Source organism: Carassius carassius, chromosome 30 (assembly GCF_963082965.1).
Source record: "Carassius carassius chromosome 30, fCarCar2.1, whole genome shotgun sequence".
Classification (NCBI taxonomy): Eukaryota; Metazoa; Chordata; class Actinopteri; order Cypriniformes; family Cyprinidae; genus Carassius; species Carassius carassius.
The window spans coordinates 11,303,337-11,317,583 of record NC_081784.1 but is presented as its reverse complement, the minus strand read 5'-3'; the positions used below and the strand labels follow the sequence as shown (position 1 = coordinate 11,317,583).

Sequence of the window (14,247 nt, the reverse complement as noted above, 5' to 3'; positions counted from 1 at the left end):
TCATAGCATCAGCCACGGGTCTTAACCTACCCAAACGACCCCTTTCAAGTCTCTGAACGGCAAGAAGTGCTTTCACAACTACTTCTGGTAAATTTTGGTTCTCTGTGAAATGCATGGAAAAGGAATGTTTTTCTTGGATTTGAATGAGTAAGTTGTAAATCACTCAGAGTTACACTAGAGTTATTTTTAGGTCAAGTGATAACAGTAAAGTTTATTCAGAGCGTTGTCTCAGCGGTTGTTTATATAACTGTTTGTGACATCGTATCTTTCGCCAGCATCAACAGAGAAATAAACCACTACATAACATTGCTCATAAAACAGAGTTACTTATGAAGTTCACTTCACTATACCATCTTTAATCACAACTGACAATATGACAGGTTTTAAAAATGTATGAGACACAGAAAACTGTATGATAAAATCTAAAGCTTAAAATCACACATGAAACATCAGCCAAGGCATTTGTTTTCCCTGTATTTTACATTAGCATGCTCCAAAGATGCATAGTGTGCTAAAATTAAGAATCCAGTATTCACTTGCACAGTCAAAGGTAGTGAAGGGTTAAGAGTGTTAATTCCGACAGTTAATTCACTTAAGGTCTCCTTTCCTGAGGTTTAACAATCTCCGCTATCAGCGCTCATCTCCTTAAAGCCGAAGTTCTCATCAGTAGCTGTGTTTATGAAGGCGTAAGAAAAACCAAAGCGCTTGTCTTTTGCCTGTCACCAGGTGGCAAGCTTATCTGAGATACATCTGGAGATAGAGCTCAGGCTGTCACTGTGCCCCGAGCACATGTCATTCTGCAGCCTCTGACCCACAGCTTGGTCGTGAGTGCGAGAAAATGACTGTTGGGTTAGTGAGCTTTCACAGGCCTGAACAACAGGGAGGCATGCAGACACACAGACCCTCAGCTGCTGCTCATAAAGGCCTAAATAGCCTAACCTGTGTTGTTAAAATTACACTCATAATAAAAGATAATTAGGAATGAAAAATAAGGTTTCAAAAGCATGCTAGATTTTAAATATGCTTGATTCGCAAAAACTATGATATGTCTATAGTTTTAAATTTAAAACTAATGTGAAACTAATGTGCTGCAATTGTGCTACTTAATACTTATATTTAAATATATATTTGTGTATACTAAAAAGATCATTTTACATCACTAATATTAGTAAGATTTATGTTTGAAAACAAGAAAAGCTTTCTTATTATTATTATTTACTTATCCTTGTATATTTTAAATACAAATTTATATTTAAAACAATGTAGAAATTCACAACATGTTTTCAGAGAATATCTGTTACTAATGATAGCATTAATATATAATATATATAAAATATTTTCTATTAGATATTTAACCCACTCTTTGTGTTTATAAGCAGATGGTTTTTATAAGAGTTGTAGACGAGGTTGCTCAGTATAAAGCACTTTCCATCATTGCTTGGTGTTTATATTATAGATTACTGGCCAGTAAAAATGTTCAGGCTAGACTTACTCAAATGACACATGCACTGTTTTTACAATTTGTCCTGCTGGATCTCAAATTTGGATTCATAATCTACCTCACATAAACACAGATTACTCAAACTGAGCTTTGCATAACAAAAAGGAAGTATTTCTAATTCAGAGCAGGGACATTTGTTTCATTCATGTGCATTGTGTCTTTGAATACTGCATATTAGACTATTTTCAGTGGCTGTGATCCACTTCAAACATGTTTATGCATAATGTTTACTATGTGTTAATGGGATTCAAGTCAGCACAGTTGAAAACCAGGCTTGCTTTTCAAAGGCAGCCCTGCAACTGAAAACAGCAGATTATTTCAGAAGTACTTGACCATTATAATGTGTTACAATAGACATGAATCAGAGGTAAATTGAATCTAAAGATCTGTGTGAAATAAAAGCAGGGGGTGAAAGATATGTCAAAGGGAAGAAAAGAAGACGGCTTATTTTACATACACCCGAAGCGCCCCAAAACGCACATCCAGCCTACTGCTACAATGGATGCTTTTGAGACGCAAGTCAGGGGTTAACAGAATTCTGTCAGCATCCGGAGACGACCCCTCTCGATGCAGTGGAGTGCTTTCCCTGCATTTCACTCTGGTGTTCTTTATTCAAACCTACCAAGCAGGGCTCTTTTTGTGTGCGGCAGGCCAACACCAACACCCTATTCAACAAATCCTTGCCAGACAGACACATTTCGCCTGCTTTCTAAGGCATTAAAGAGCTAAAAAGAGATCATTCTAATTCAAACTCTGCAATATAACAAAATAATTTGTGAAAAGAGCATTTTGGAAAATCCCACTGTGACTCTGCATAGACTCGTTGTCGTTTTTTTACACTATCAACATCCGTATGGTACAAATTAAAGTTTGTGGGATTGTTATTACACAGCAGTTTTTTTTTTAGCATATGTTAGCCTTTTCAACATAAAACATATATAATGTATGGTAGGTGTAAGTAAGGGTTTTTGCTGAGGCCAGTGGTCTTTCTCATTGAAAAGGAAGGCCTTTGTCAACACCCTCTGCTTGCCAACTGGCACTATAATCCTTTCAAGACATGGGAACATGACAGGATTTTTAAGTTGCTTCTAAAGCAAGAGGTGCACTGATTGCAATGGAACGCTAAGCTCTTTGTAGACGGTTTTGTTCTGCATGCTTGGCAGGAACCGTTAAAAGCTCTCCTCAACGATTGGGGATTTTTGTCACTGGGAACATGTGCAGTATTTTAGTATTTATTGGCTTGCACTTTTCTGTCCCCATTGCATATGCATAATAACATATTTTTTAAATAAATAAAAAGTAATTAAAAAATAAATAAAGAATTTGAAATATATATGAAATATATGAATATATTTGTGAATACTAAAAAAAATATAGAATATATCAATATAATTATATGAATATAATAAATAAATATATGAAATCTATAAAATTACATATAATTGTATATAGAAAACTTGAAAACATAGCAATGAATAAATAAAAGCAAAATCCCGTCAGCATATCTTAAGACTTGAAATATTCCATGTATGTGTCATGGCTAGCTGTACATAGTGTGCGGTGAAGTTTCCTCTGCTTCATGGTCCTGTTTGTGTAGCCTGTGGTGGGTTTACGACCTCTGGACCGGAAAGGTTGCCAAGCCTGGTCCATGTGGCCGTGTAATGATGGGGTAACTTAAGAAAGTTCACTTATTTATGGCTCCCTCCCTCTTCCCTATGATGGCCACATCAAAGAGCACCTGCAGGGAGGCAAATTGGTGTTAAGTGGAGGACCTCCTGTGGACGCCTGCCCTCTCCATCATGATAAGAACACGGAGAAATCTGGATAGGATTTTATGGAGACCTGCCACACAGGAGCAGGAAAGTCTCAGCTCATGCCAGAACACTGATTCACCCCGGACTTCACACACAGCTGGACACCCTACAGATACGCCTGAAGGAACGGCCCTTGCATGTGCCCCAAACTCTTAATTAGAAAAATCAAAGGCCTTTCCCTCCTTTAAACCCTGAATACATCCAATCAAATGATCTGGAGAGCAGATAAGCTCCAGTGTTGAGCAGTGTAGGAATTCACGTCACATGTCACTTGAAATAAAACAGTAAGCAATATAACATATAAAATCTAATGTAATATGTTATATTGTAATTTAGAATGAAATATAATATATAATTATTACATAATGTAAATCAATAATATAAATATATATATATATATATATATATTTTTTTTTTTTTTTTTTTCATTGGTTCTGTACTTAGTAAATAAAGTTAATATAATATAATCTAACCTTACTTATGTTTTCTTAAGGACAAAAATAAAGCACAAGTGATCTGATGCCTTGATTAATTTCAAAAGGAGTATGTTTTGCAGGAAACCCAGTTTTACGTGGTAATTTTGGATACTAAAATATAATTTCAGCATATCATGCAAGTAAAGAACATTCGACAAATTCATGCTTTAATTTTGCACAGTAAAACTGGTGATCAGCTGATAAAGAGTACAATAACACAAGCCTAAAACATGAGCATGCTCACATCAGCAAGACAATTACACACTTTTACTGCCTCTCTCTAGGCTGAGAATATATGCTGGGTTGCTGATAGTCCCTCGTGCGTCTTTCCAAGCCACCCAGAATAAAGAATCCTCAAAGAAAGAAGAAAAGAAATGACTGTGGAGTTAATTGAGAACAGAGCGCGGCCGGAGCGGCTAATCAAACACAGCCCTGGCAACAACCTTCGCTCAGCTGTGTCCCCTTTTTCTCTCTCTCTTTGGCTCAGCCAGATTTCCGTCCATCATAAAGCTGGCCAGGCATCTGTTGAGTAACGTAACCAGAGAAAATTTGCGCAGACTGTGGAGAAACAAGCAGTGACAATCCCTAGCTTATTATGGGTATTATTGCCATAAAAAACAAGCAGTGTCCTGTACAAGAACAACAAAAATCTGACATTTACTCACAATCACTCATATTCTGTAATCACCAGTAACCAAAGGTCACATGGTAAAGGCCAATGAATCATAACAGCCATTAAGAAACATAGGCCATTAAGGCAACAAAGGTCAAGCAACTGAAAATTGAAGTCACATACTATAATTGAACAAAAATGTTCACCAGAGTCTATTTCATCAAACAGAGGAGAGTTTCCTGCTCACTGTGACTGACAGCTAATGCCTGGATGCTGGAGCATCTGAAATCCTTCTTAAACATTCCTACTCCGTCTGAATCTTTGAAATCAAGATGAACATGTTGTAAAGTGTGAACAGATGTAGATTTATGATGCAGACAGGGCTTGTAAATAAAGTTTAAGTGTCAGCTCTGAGAAAGGAGAAGTTTGAGGGACAGCAGCATGTCTTTAGTGATGGCCACTGTGGTGTGCTCTATACGAGAGTCTTTCACCTCTTCACTTCTACTGACTTTGCGCTGACACATGCTGATCCCATTCACAGAGTAAACAAGAACTCTCTGTGGCATTAGTCATGGTGTTTTACCAACAGATGACTGAATTCATTAAAATTCAGGAGCTGGAGGACTGCATCTTTACTTGTTTTAACTAGTTCAATTACTATTAGAATTTGAATTACATAATTCAATATTTGGGGAGAAAAGACACCAAAGAAAAATGATTATATTGCAGATTTTTACATTTTTGGAATACACATTTTAGAGAGTGTCCTTAGCAGTCAATAAAAATTATTTTTATTTTCATACAGTTCACACTGAGCAATTTTGCAGTGCGTTTGTCAGTGTGTTCAATCTAGACTAAAGGGATTAAGAATTGATTTTATATATATATATATATAATGAACTAAATAATAGTTAAATTAATAGTCCTTATTGTAATAAATGAAAAATAATTTATTAAAATGTATTTTTATTTTTGAGAATAATACATTTGATCTAAATTTAAGTATTTGAAACTCTTGAAAAGGGGAAGTTCACTTACTGATGGATAGACATCAAAATCTCAGAGGAATCACATAGGAAATCATTTCTAAAAGTAAGCCAGAGAGCTGAGGAGGAAGTTGTAAAGAGGTTAACACAGCAAACATTTACATTTATTCGTTTAGCGGAGGTTTTTGTTTAATCCAAAGTGATTTACAAATGAGGAATGCTACAATGGATCCTCTTAGCAACCACTCCATTAAGACATTTTTGTCATTTTCCAACTCTTTGTGGCTCACGGATCCATGAAGAAAGACACTTAAGGGCTAGCTGCAGTATAGCAGCACCATGTCTACATGTCTGGGTCACATTTCACCTAGACTGGCTCTACTGCCTCAATCTAACAGTCAGCAGCTTTTAAGGAGTCACTTACAAGTGATTCGTGATCCCGAAACATCCTGATATAACTAATGTGACCTTCTTTCAAACAAGTAAAAGAGCCATCTTGTCGTAACCTTTTTTCCTGCTCTTAGAAGTCAGGGGATTTTAAGCAAGAAATGTTCTTGTTCACTCCGCTGCCTGAGGCACATGTTGGGCTTTGTGGTTTTAAGTTTCAATGACAAAATAAACTTGTCTGCACTGTCTGAGCATGCTTAATATTTATGAATGATAAAGACTGTAGTTTGTGTTCTTTGTTGTGACTGTTGTTTCTCTTTCTCGCTGCTCCATGTGTTTGAAAAAAATGTTACACTTTCAGTATGAGTTTTGACTCATTGCAAATCATCAATAACATGCTTGGAGCTATCAAGAAACTCTTCAACTTTTTATGGTTTTACTGGAAAACAAACAACCTATGATGTCCTTTCATTTTGGCTGCTATCAGGCCATGGCTCTGTCCTGTTCTTAACCTCTTCAAGAAACCCTGAGTATTCCACTGTGATTTAGAGGAAATTAGGAATCTGGAATCATATAACAGGATGTATTGCTTCATGATGGCAGCGGACAGGCTTTCAGTGCGATGGGGCAATCAGAGCCTCTCTGCAGGCAGACCCTCTGGGTTTGCTGTTGTTGATTGATTTGTGCAAAAGATCCTTCTGCCCTGGTCTACTCCCACAAAATGCTCTCACACCCCACTGAGTGTCCATAACCTGCTGACTATCTCTGTCATCACTCTTGACAAAATCCAGCTTTAACACAATGTAAAACTGAATACATAAAACAAATAAATTCTAATGACTCAATTTTTTAATGACAACCAATTTGCTAAACGTTCTCTTCTTTATTTGATGCTATTGCAGACATAACTGTTTATTTATAAACTCTTTGTAAAGTCTGTTTAGTTATAATAAATGCATTGTATGTAAAAAAACAATTATGAGTAGTAATGGCAATCTTATGAAGGCTTAATTCACTGCCTGCTTTAGCTTCTTTGTAGGCCAGGTGGCGGGTTCTCAGACACCGCTGAAGCATCCTGCCAAAATTCAGACTTTTACAGGAATTCTAATTCTACACCAGCCCTCAGTGTTGGGCAACCACTTATAAAAAGACAGAAAGAGACAAAAAAAAACAAAAAACAAATGAAGACTCAAAGACATATGTAGTCAGGATGAAAGCAGTATTCTGAGGTTTCACAAAACTTTAAAACATGAAAACTATACAAACAAGTATTACGTATATTAATATTGGCTATAATATTTTTATATCACACACAAATTTTCACAATTCTAGTTGCGAGTAAGAATTAAAAAAATATATGTTAAGCAAGGATGCATTAAGTTGATCAAAGACTTTTGCATTGCTACACAATATAAATGATACTTAGAATAATTGCTGTATAACTGTTTTAATGTATTTTTAATCAAATAAATGTAGCAAGAGACTTCTTTCTAAAGCATTTTGTAAAATCTTACCGACCCCAAAATTTTGAATGGTAGTGTACATATAAGGAATAAGAGATTGATAGCTGGCCAATGAATGATATATTTGATTATTATTAATTTTTCTTTTGTCTAAAATGAAATATAAACTACACGTGAATACAGACATCACAGATACAAATACATTTAAAAAAAATTATGTATGAAAATTATACTTTAACATTAAATGTATATGCCCGATATACTCTTCATCCAATGTTGACTAAAAATTAAAAAATTACTTAATGTAATAAACACCAGTTGATTTTGTATCAGTATACAGTCCATCTTTAACAATTTTTCCTTTCTCTTTGGAGTGTTACAAGCTCTTGGTGCATAAATAAGATCTGTGAAGTTGCAAAGACTAAAGTCTCAAATCCAAAGAGATATTCTTTATCAAAGTTAAGAGTCAACCATGACCTCCTAAAATGCCTCGTTTAAACACACCACCATATGTCTATTTTACGATGTGGGAAGATTTGCATAATGCCACCAATGCCGTTGTTTGTTGTTTCTCCGAAAACAAATGCAGAAATGGCCTTATGTTTACACAGCACGATATGCAATGCAATGCATTAAAAGACAGTTTAAGTCATTAAGTAGATATGCCCCCACTGGATGCAGAAAATACCTAATTTGTTATGGGAATTGTAATTTTTGTCTCATCGCACTGGGACACGGCATCACAGTATGGTAAGGGCGTAACATTTCCGACACAAGCTTGAGGGATCCGGCCAATCAAAACACACTGGATAGCTGGCCAATCAGAGCACACCTCACTTTTCAGAACGATGAGCTTTGTAAAAATCCATGCATTTCAAAAAGCGGGGCATAGAGGAGCAACAATATGTACATTATGTGGAAAATAATGTTTTTTTTTACCTTAAACCGCATAAACACATTGCATTATACCAAATACAAAAAAAATTATGTTCTTTTTATCAACGTCATATGACAACTTTAAACCTCCTAAAATATATATTTACAGTAAATGCTTCTGACTTCTAAAAGCTGTTTTACTTTTGAAACTCCACCAATCAGAATTCAGGTTCTCCAGATCTTCCCATGGGTTACAGATGTCGAGAACTTTTGGAGCCCTGCATTGTTGCAGTGAAAGGCTGCAACTATTTTTCGTATGGTTCTGCTCCATCTGTTGATTGGCCAAACTGGTGGTCAAAGCAGGAAAAAGTTTGTGACACAACAGAGGAGGCAAAGAAGCAGGCACAAAAGCACAGCCGGCTGGTCCCTTGCCATTTCAGACCCTCAATGAACCAGCAGAAGTGCCCCCTGCTGGGTTCGATACCTCTATGGCTCCCTCACCCCAGGATGAGCCACGCTTTTATAATGTGTTCAGCCAATTCATTTTCTCCTAGGACACATTGGTATGTTGTCTCGCATGCTTCTTAAGATTTTGAATAAAAACTGGAAATGTGTGTACAGCTACAACTAAATTCGGGGTGGGGGGAGGGTGTAAAAATTTGAACAGAACTATAAGGTGCACATTTCTGTTTAAAGTATTTTTTAATTTAGCACTGCCCTTCAGAGCCTACATGGCCTTCAGATATTTAGATGTTTTCCAGTAGTCAAAATAAGTATATTCATCCAATTCAAAAAGTTTACGCATCATTTTGCTGTCTTGAGCACCAGTGAATGTGTTTACCTTTTGCAATAGTTGTATTTGAGTCCTATGATGGGATTTTAAAATCAAATAGTCACTGTTAAAAAGAGTTCAAAATATGCAAATGATGCTTGAAAACTGTATGATTCATAAATATTGCTAATACTTAAGAAGAATACCAATATGGCATTAAAGGAAACTTAAGGAATCATGAATATATATATATATATATATATATATATATATATATATATATATATATATATATATATATACAAAAGTGAACAAGTGGTAAATATTACCATTTATGGAAATGGTAACCAAAATCGACCCAAGAAGGATTCTGCAAAGACACTTAATCCGGTCTACCAAAGAAATGTGAGAATGTTGTGCCACTTTGGTCTGTTTGATGTTCAGCGGTGTCTGACTGTGTCCGATTGTATAGTATTGAAGATTTATGATTCAGCCAGGCATCTGAGTGTGGTTGAACAGTTGTGAATGATTATGGTGAACAGTAAATCTCAGTGCTGCGCTCATGCTTCAGGGGAATGGAGCAGGTTTGTCATGTCCATTTTTTAGCAAAGTGTAGCAAATGCATTGCATAGAGAGAGTAAACTGAGATCAGCTAACACATAGTCATTCTAACAGATGCCTCATGAAACAATCACCACCACACCAAATCTAGCCTGCCAACGTGAGAGCCTGCAGATTCAGATTAGCAGCAGAGATGTATTCTTTTGATTTTGGATACTTGTGATTGGTGTTGGTTGTTTATGTCACATCCATTTAAACTCTAACTAAACTCTAAACTAATAGCTTCTCTAAATCTTAGTTACTCTCTTGAATTGTGCAATACGTTTACATAATAATGTTGGCAATGCATCAGAACCTTCTGGATGAATCTTCACATACAGATCACACAGGACCATTTATCCCTGACAATTCTGTACTAACAGGATATGGTACTTTGACAAAAAATGGCAAGGACAACACTTTCAGATTGTGCAATGCTTGAGAACAATGTTTCCTGGCATTAGCATGAGAGCCCTGCATGTTTTGATTAGCTTTCTTGCTTAAACAACAAGCTTGTTAGTGCAAAGACAGAATGTTAACAATGGAGATCACATCATCGAGCCAAAATGCTTTACGTAAGCTTAAATTATACCATAGATATTTGGAGATACAAATAAATCCACCGGTACCAAGAAAGATAAATTGTTGTTTGAAACACGTTTTATTTGATAAAATTATTAATTTGGCACTACATTCTGTCATCTTTATACATTGGTCTCAAATTCAAAGGATAGTTTGCTTCTATGCTATAAACTCCCATGACATTTATCATTGATACACAAAAACCTCTTTTACAGGACCAGTTCATCCAAAAATAAATATTCTGTTATCATTTACTCACCATTATGTCATTCCAAAACCATATAATTTTTTTTTTTTACTTCCTTGGAGCATGAAAGTTCAGGTTTTAATAGAATATTCCCACATTCCTCTTAGGTATTATGAAAGTGAATGAAGACTGATCTTTCAAACTCCAAAAGAAAAATTTGATTTAAAAAAATCAAATTTCTCCAAAATAAAAACTAATTAATAGGATTATTTAATGTGAAGCACACTGTTGTTCAAACGTTTTTAAAAAGTTTTTTTATATATTATTATTATTTATATATTTATTCAAAAAGGATGCATCAAATGGATGAAAAGTTGCAATAAAGAGTCTTACAGTGTTATTAAAAAATATTTTAAATAACTTTCTATTCATCAAAGAATACTGAAAAAAATTATAATGGTTTCCATGATAATAAATAATAAATAGTTCTTGAGCACCAAATCAGGATATTAGAAATGTCATATTTAAACGTCATTCAAACCTTAATCATAAGCCTTATCAGACAAGGTCCAGTTCAATTGCACGACTGTGAAATATGAGGAAATGATCTGTGAATTGTGACGAATTGTGACTGATTGTGACTGCTATTTGCTGAAAATGTATTTTTAAGAAAGAAAAAAAAAACTACATTTTTAAACGACAAGTCAGATTTCTTAAAAGTGCAGAAAGCATACACGCTACATTATTTTACTTCTGGGAGCAACCGAGGCCTTATCGCAAGGGATGATACCAAAGAAATTTTACCAGTGAATCACAGACCGCAGCTAAGAAACAATCTCTCTACATTAACCATCAATGATGAGAAAACAGTGGGAAAATGCCCCCACACACCCCAAGCTCTAAAATATCTGCTTTACTGCCATTATTTTGTAACAGTGTATGACACAGTTGTCCTTTCAAAGCTCCATAGTCATTTTTGCGGTAGCGGTTAAACATAAAACACTACATGCAGATCCTAGACAGTACGTTGTGTCCTGTGGGACAGTGTTTCCCGCTCGCTTGCAAGATGCACATGTTGCAGATTACATTCTGATAATATCTATAGAACAGAAGATGTGGCATGGGCTGCAATATCTGCCAGCAGCATTCAGGTGGACACATTTAAGTATGACTGAAGAGAGGGATAAATTTGTTGTGCTAATCATCTTTGATTGAATCCTTTTAAAGGTGACTTTTGTATGCTCTATTGGCATCTTGTGACACAATTTTGATTATCACATTATTTCAACTAATTACTTGTTTGCTTAAAAAAAATAAAAAGAACATAAACATAAGAATCATGATAAGAAGAGAATGGGGCCAGCTTTAAGAAGAATTAAAAGCAGAAATGTGAAGCTTATAATTTTATAAAAGGACTTTCCTTGAACATTTTTGTTGTGTATTATCTGAGCTGTAAAGCTGTTTAAATGTAAATATTTTAAGGTTTAAGGCGTCTTGTTTGTCATGACAATAAAGCTGTCAAAGGAAAAGGTGAGTTAGTGAGTTTTTTTAATTCTAAAATCATCATCATGTTATTAAAATTAATAATTAATACATTATTATTAAAATCGTGTATATTTTTTTAAGTTTACAGATTGGCCACATTTAAATAAAGAAAATGAGGGTCAAGGAAACAAAATTTTGTGGTAATCAACATCAACAAACGCTGGGAACTAAACTTGTACTGAGCACAAAATATTCCTTTAGCCCCAATCACACTGCATGTTGGTCCCGGAAAACTGCCAGAACATTGCCGGATTGCCTTCTGTGTGAACGCAAACACGTCTCGGGATTGATTCCGGAATCATTCCCGGGTTGGGGACCTAGTAACATTGCCGGGTTCAATCCAGGGGGGCAGGGTTTCATATTTTTTTGAAGCACCCCTGGGCGCCACCATTGGCTAGCGGACCCCCACCTGCTGTTAGCATTCCATTGACTCCCATTCATTTTGGCGTCACTTTGACAGCGAATAACTTTACATCTGAGGCGTTTAAAGAAAAGTGTATAAAAGGCTCCCGTTGTATCTTAAGTTGTGGCCCCGTAGAAGCAGTTTTTGTAAAAAATAAGCTAACGATTGCGTCATAACCTGCGACTCTCTGTCGCACAGTAGAGAAATTACTGTATGGACAGGAGGAGAAGCTCGCAGGCAATTTTTTTTACTGTCTATGAGGCTATCGGGGGGACGTGGAGGTATGAAGTCAAGGGAGAAGCCCATAGAGAGCCCATTAAAGCAACGGGACAAAATTATTCAACAACGTCTGCAAGATTCGGTGGGTGATTCAGATTTCTCTTGGCACAGCTATTAGAAGACTTACAATTGTCAGACAGGTTGCTCACGTCACATCTACGTCATCAAGCTCAGTTTGAGTCTGCGCAGTACACTCGACCCCCAGGAAGTCCGTGCTTCCAATTAACTTCACGTGTCTCCGTTACATCCAATAGGGTCGCTGTGTCCATTTCTTTTACTGTCTATGGTTCAGTCCCGGAACGAGCTCTGTCCCTGCGTCTCAGTGTGCCTACTTATACTACGCCCTTACAATATCTTTTGGTGAAAAAAAAGTACACACTTTTGAGTGTGTAGTAGAAGAGTAGGCAAGCTGACATACTATCATGTCACACAATTGCATCTTTAAAGGACCGCTCTGTCCCACCTGTTACATGCACCCTTTCAATGTAAACTGGCCTGTCAATCATCTTGTAACAGTTAACATATTTCACATTTCATTTGATTTAACTTCCTACAGTACTGGAGAGAAAAGAAGTAGCTAGCTGATCTGCCAGTCGCGGGTCTTTCATGCTAAGAACTAATTTCATATTTTTTGCATAATGATGCATTTAAAAGTGAATCACCAAATGGATATATATATATATTTATAAAAGTTCACATTGCTGTTGCATATGGAATATAACACGGATAACAATAAAAAAAAAAAAAAATTTACCAGGTTAAATGTTGATTATTATTAGTAACTCACACCTCTGTAAACTGGTAAATATCTAACCGTCAATCGCGTGCATCCGCCACATTTTTTAGTTTGGATTGGATTGTGGGCAATGTTAGCCATTAGCTACTGCAGATCGAGGCGGGGCTGCACTTGATCTATATGTTTAGATAACATATAGAAGATATCTGCTTGATAACTTATTATGGAGCTGGGAACAAGCCCAAATAAGCAACTACACTTTAGAAACAAGCCCCCAAAAAATGCAACCCGAGACTACCAATATTTGTAAGCGACTTTACAGAAACAAGCCCAAAGTCGCTTATAAAACGCGGACTTGGCAACACTGATAAAAGCCAGATGCCGCAAAGGGTGTGTCGTAGTGATGATGCACGTTATCGTGCGACTCTTTTACCGGGTGTTTTGAAGGTAGATCAACGTTCGCGACGAAAAAATATGTGCAAACTGTAATGAGGCAGAAATCAGTTAGTTCCTCACGATCCGCGCTGAAGCTGAGATCGTTCGCCAGTTTAAGTGAAAGTTAACGTGCCTAGCGTTTTCGACTCGTACATCAAACGTCACATCCTGATGTGTCACGTGTCATTACGGGGCCTTTACTGGTCGTGAGTGAACGCACGCACAGATTCCGGGAATTCACTGTCAGTGTGAATCAGGCGCGTCGTTAGACATGGGCATTCGGGGCTTCAGCTTCAGTTTTTTTTATAGCCCCGGATCTCAAAAAATTTAATTTATTGATAATTATTATTATTTTTTTAAATAATTTGTATATATTTAAAAAAAAATGACCGGGTCTTTTAATCTATCCTTCGGAATCAATCATGTATTAAAGACGATTAAAATGTGTTCAAGCAGATCAAAGTTACAGCGTAGAGTGCGCGCCTGAGGAGAAAGAGCTTTGGGCTTTACTGTCATTGTTGTTTGTGGCTTCTGGTGGTAGCTATGGACATTAGACACTTTTTAAAAAGTAAAATAAGGAGGCAAGAAGAGT

General features: G+C 36.3%; 1 long non-coding RNA gene across 1 annotated transcript; it reads right to left on the bottom strand.

Moving 5' to 3' along the window:
* Positions 1-3,941: 3,941 nt before the first annotated feature.
* Positions 3,942-13,802, bottom strand: LOC132111124 (uncharacterized). Its single transcript, XR_009424736.1, has 2 exons — positions 13,737-13,802; positions 3,942-4,144 (listed from the first exon to the last, which is right to left on the bottom strand). It is a non-coding gene; the product is annotated as an uncharacterized LOC132111124 (long non-coding RNA).
* Between the last annotated feature and the right edge of the window lie 445 nt (positions 13,803-14,247).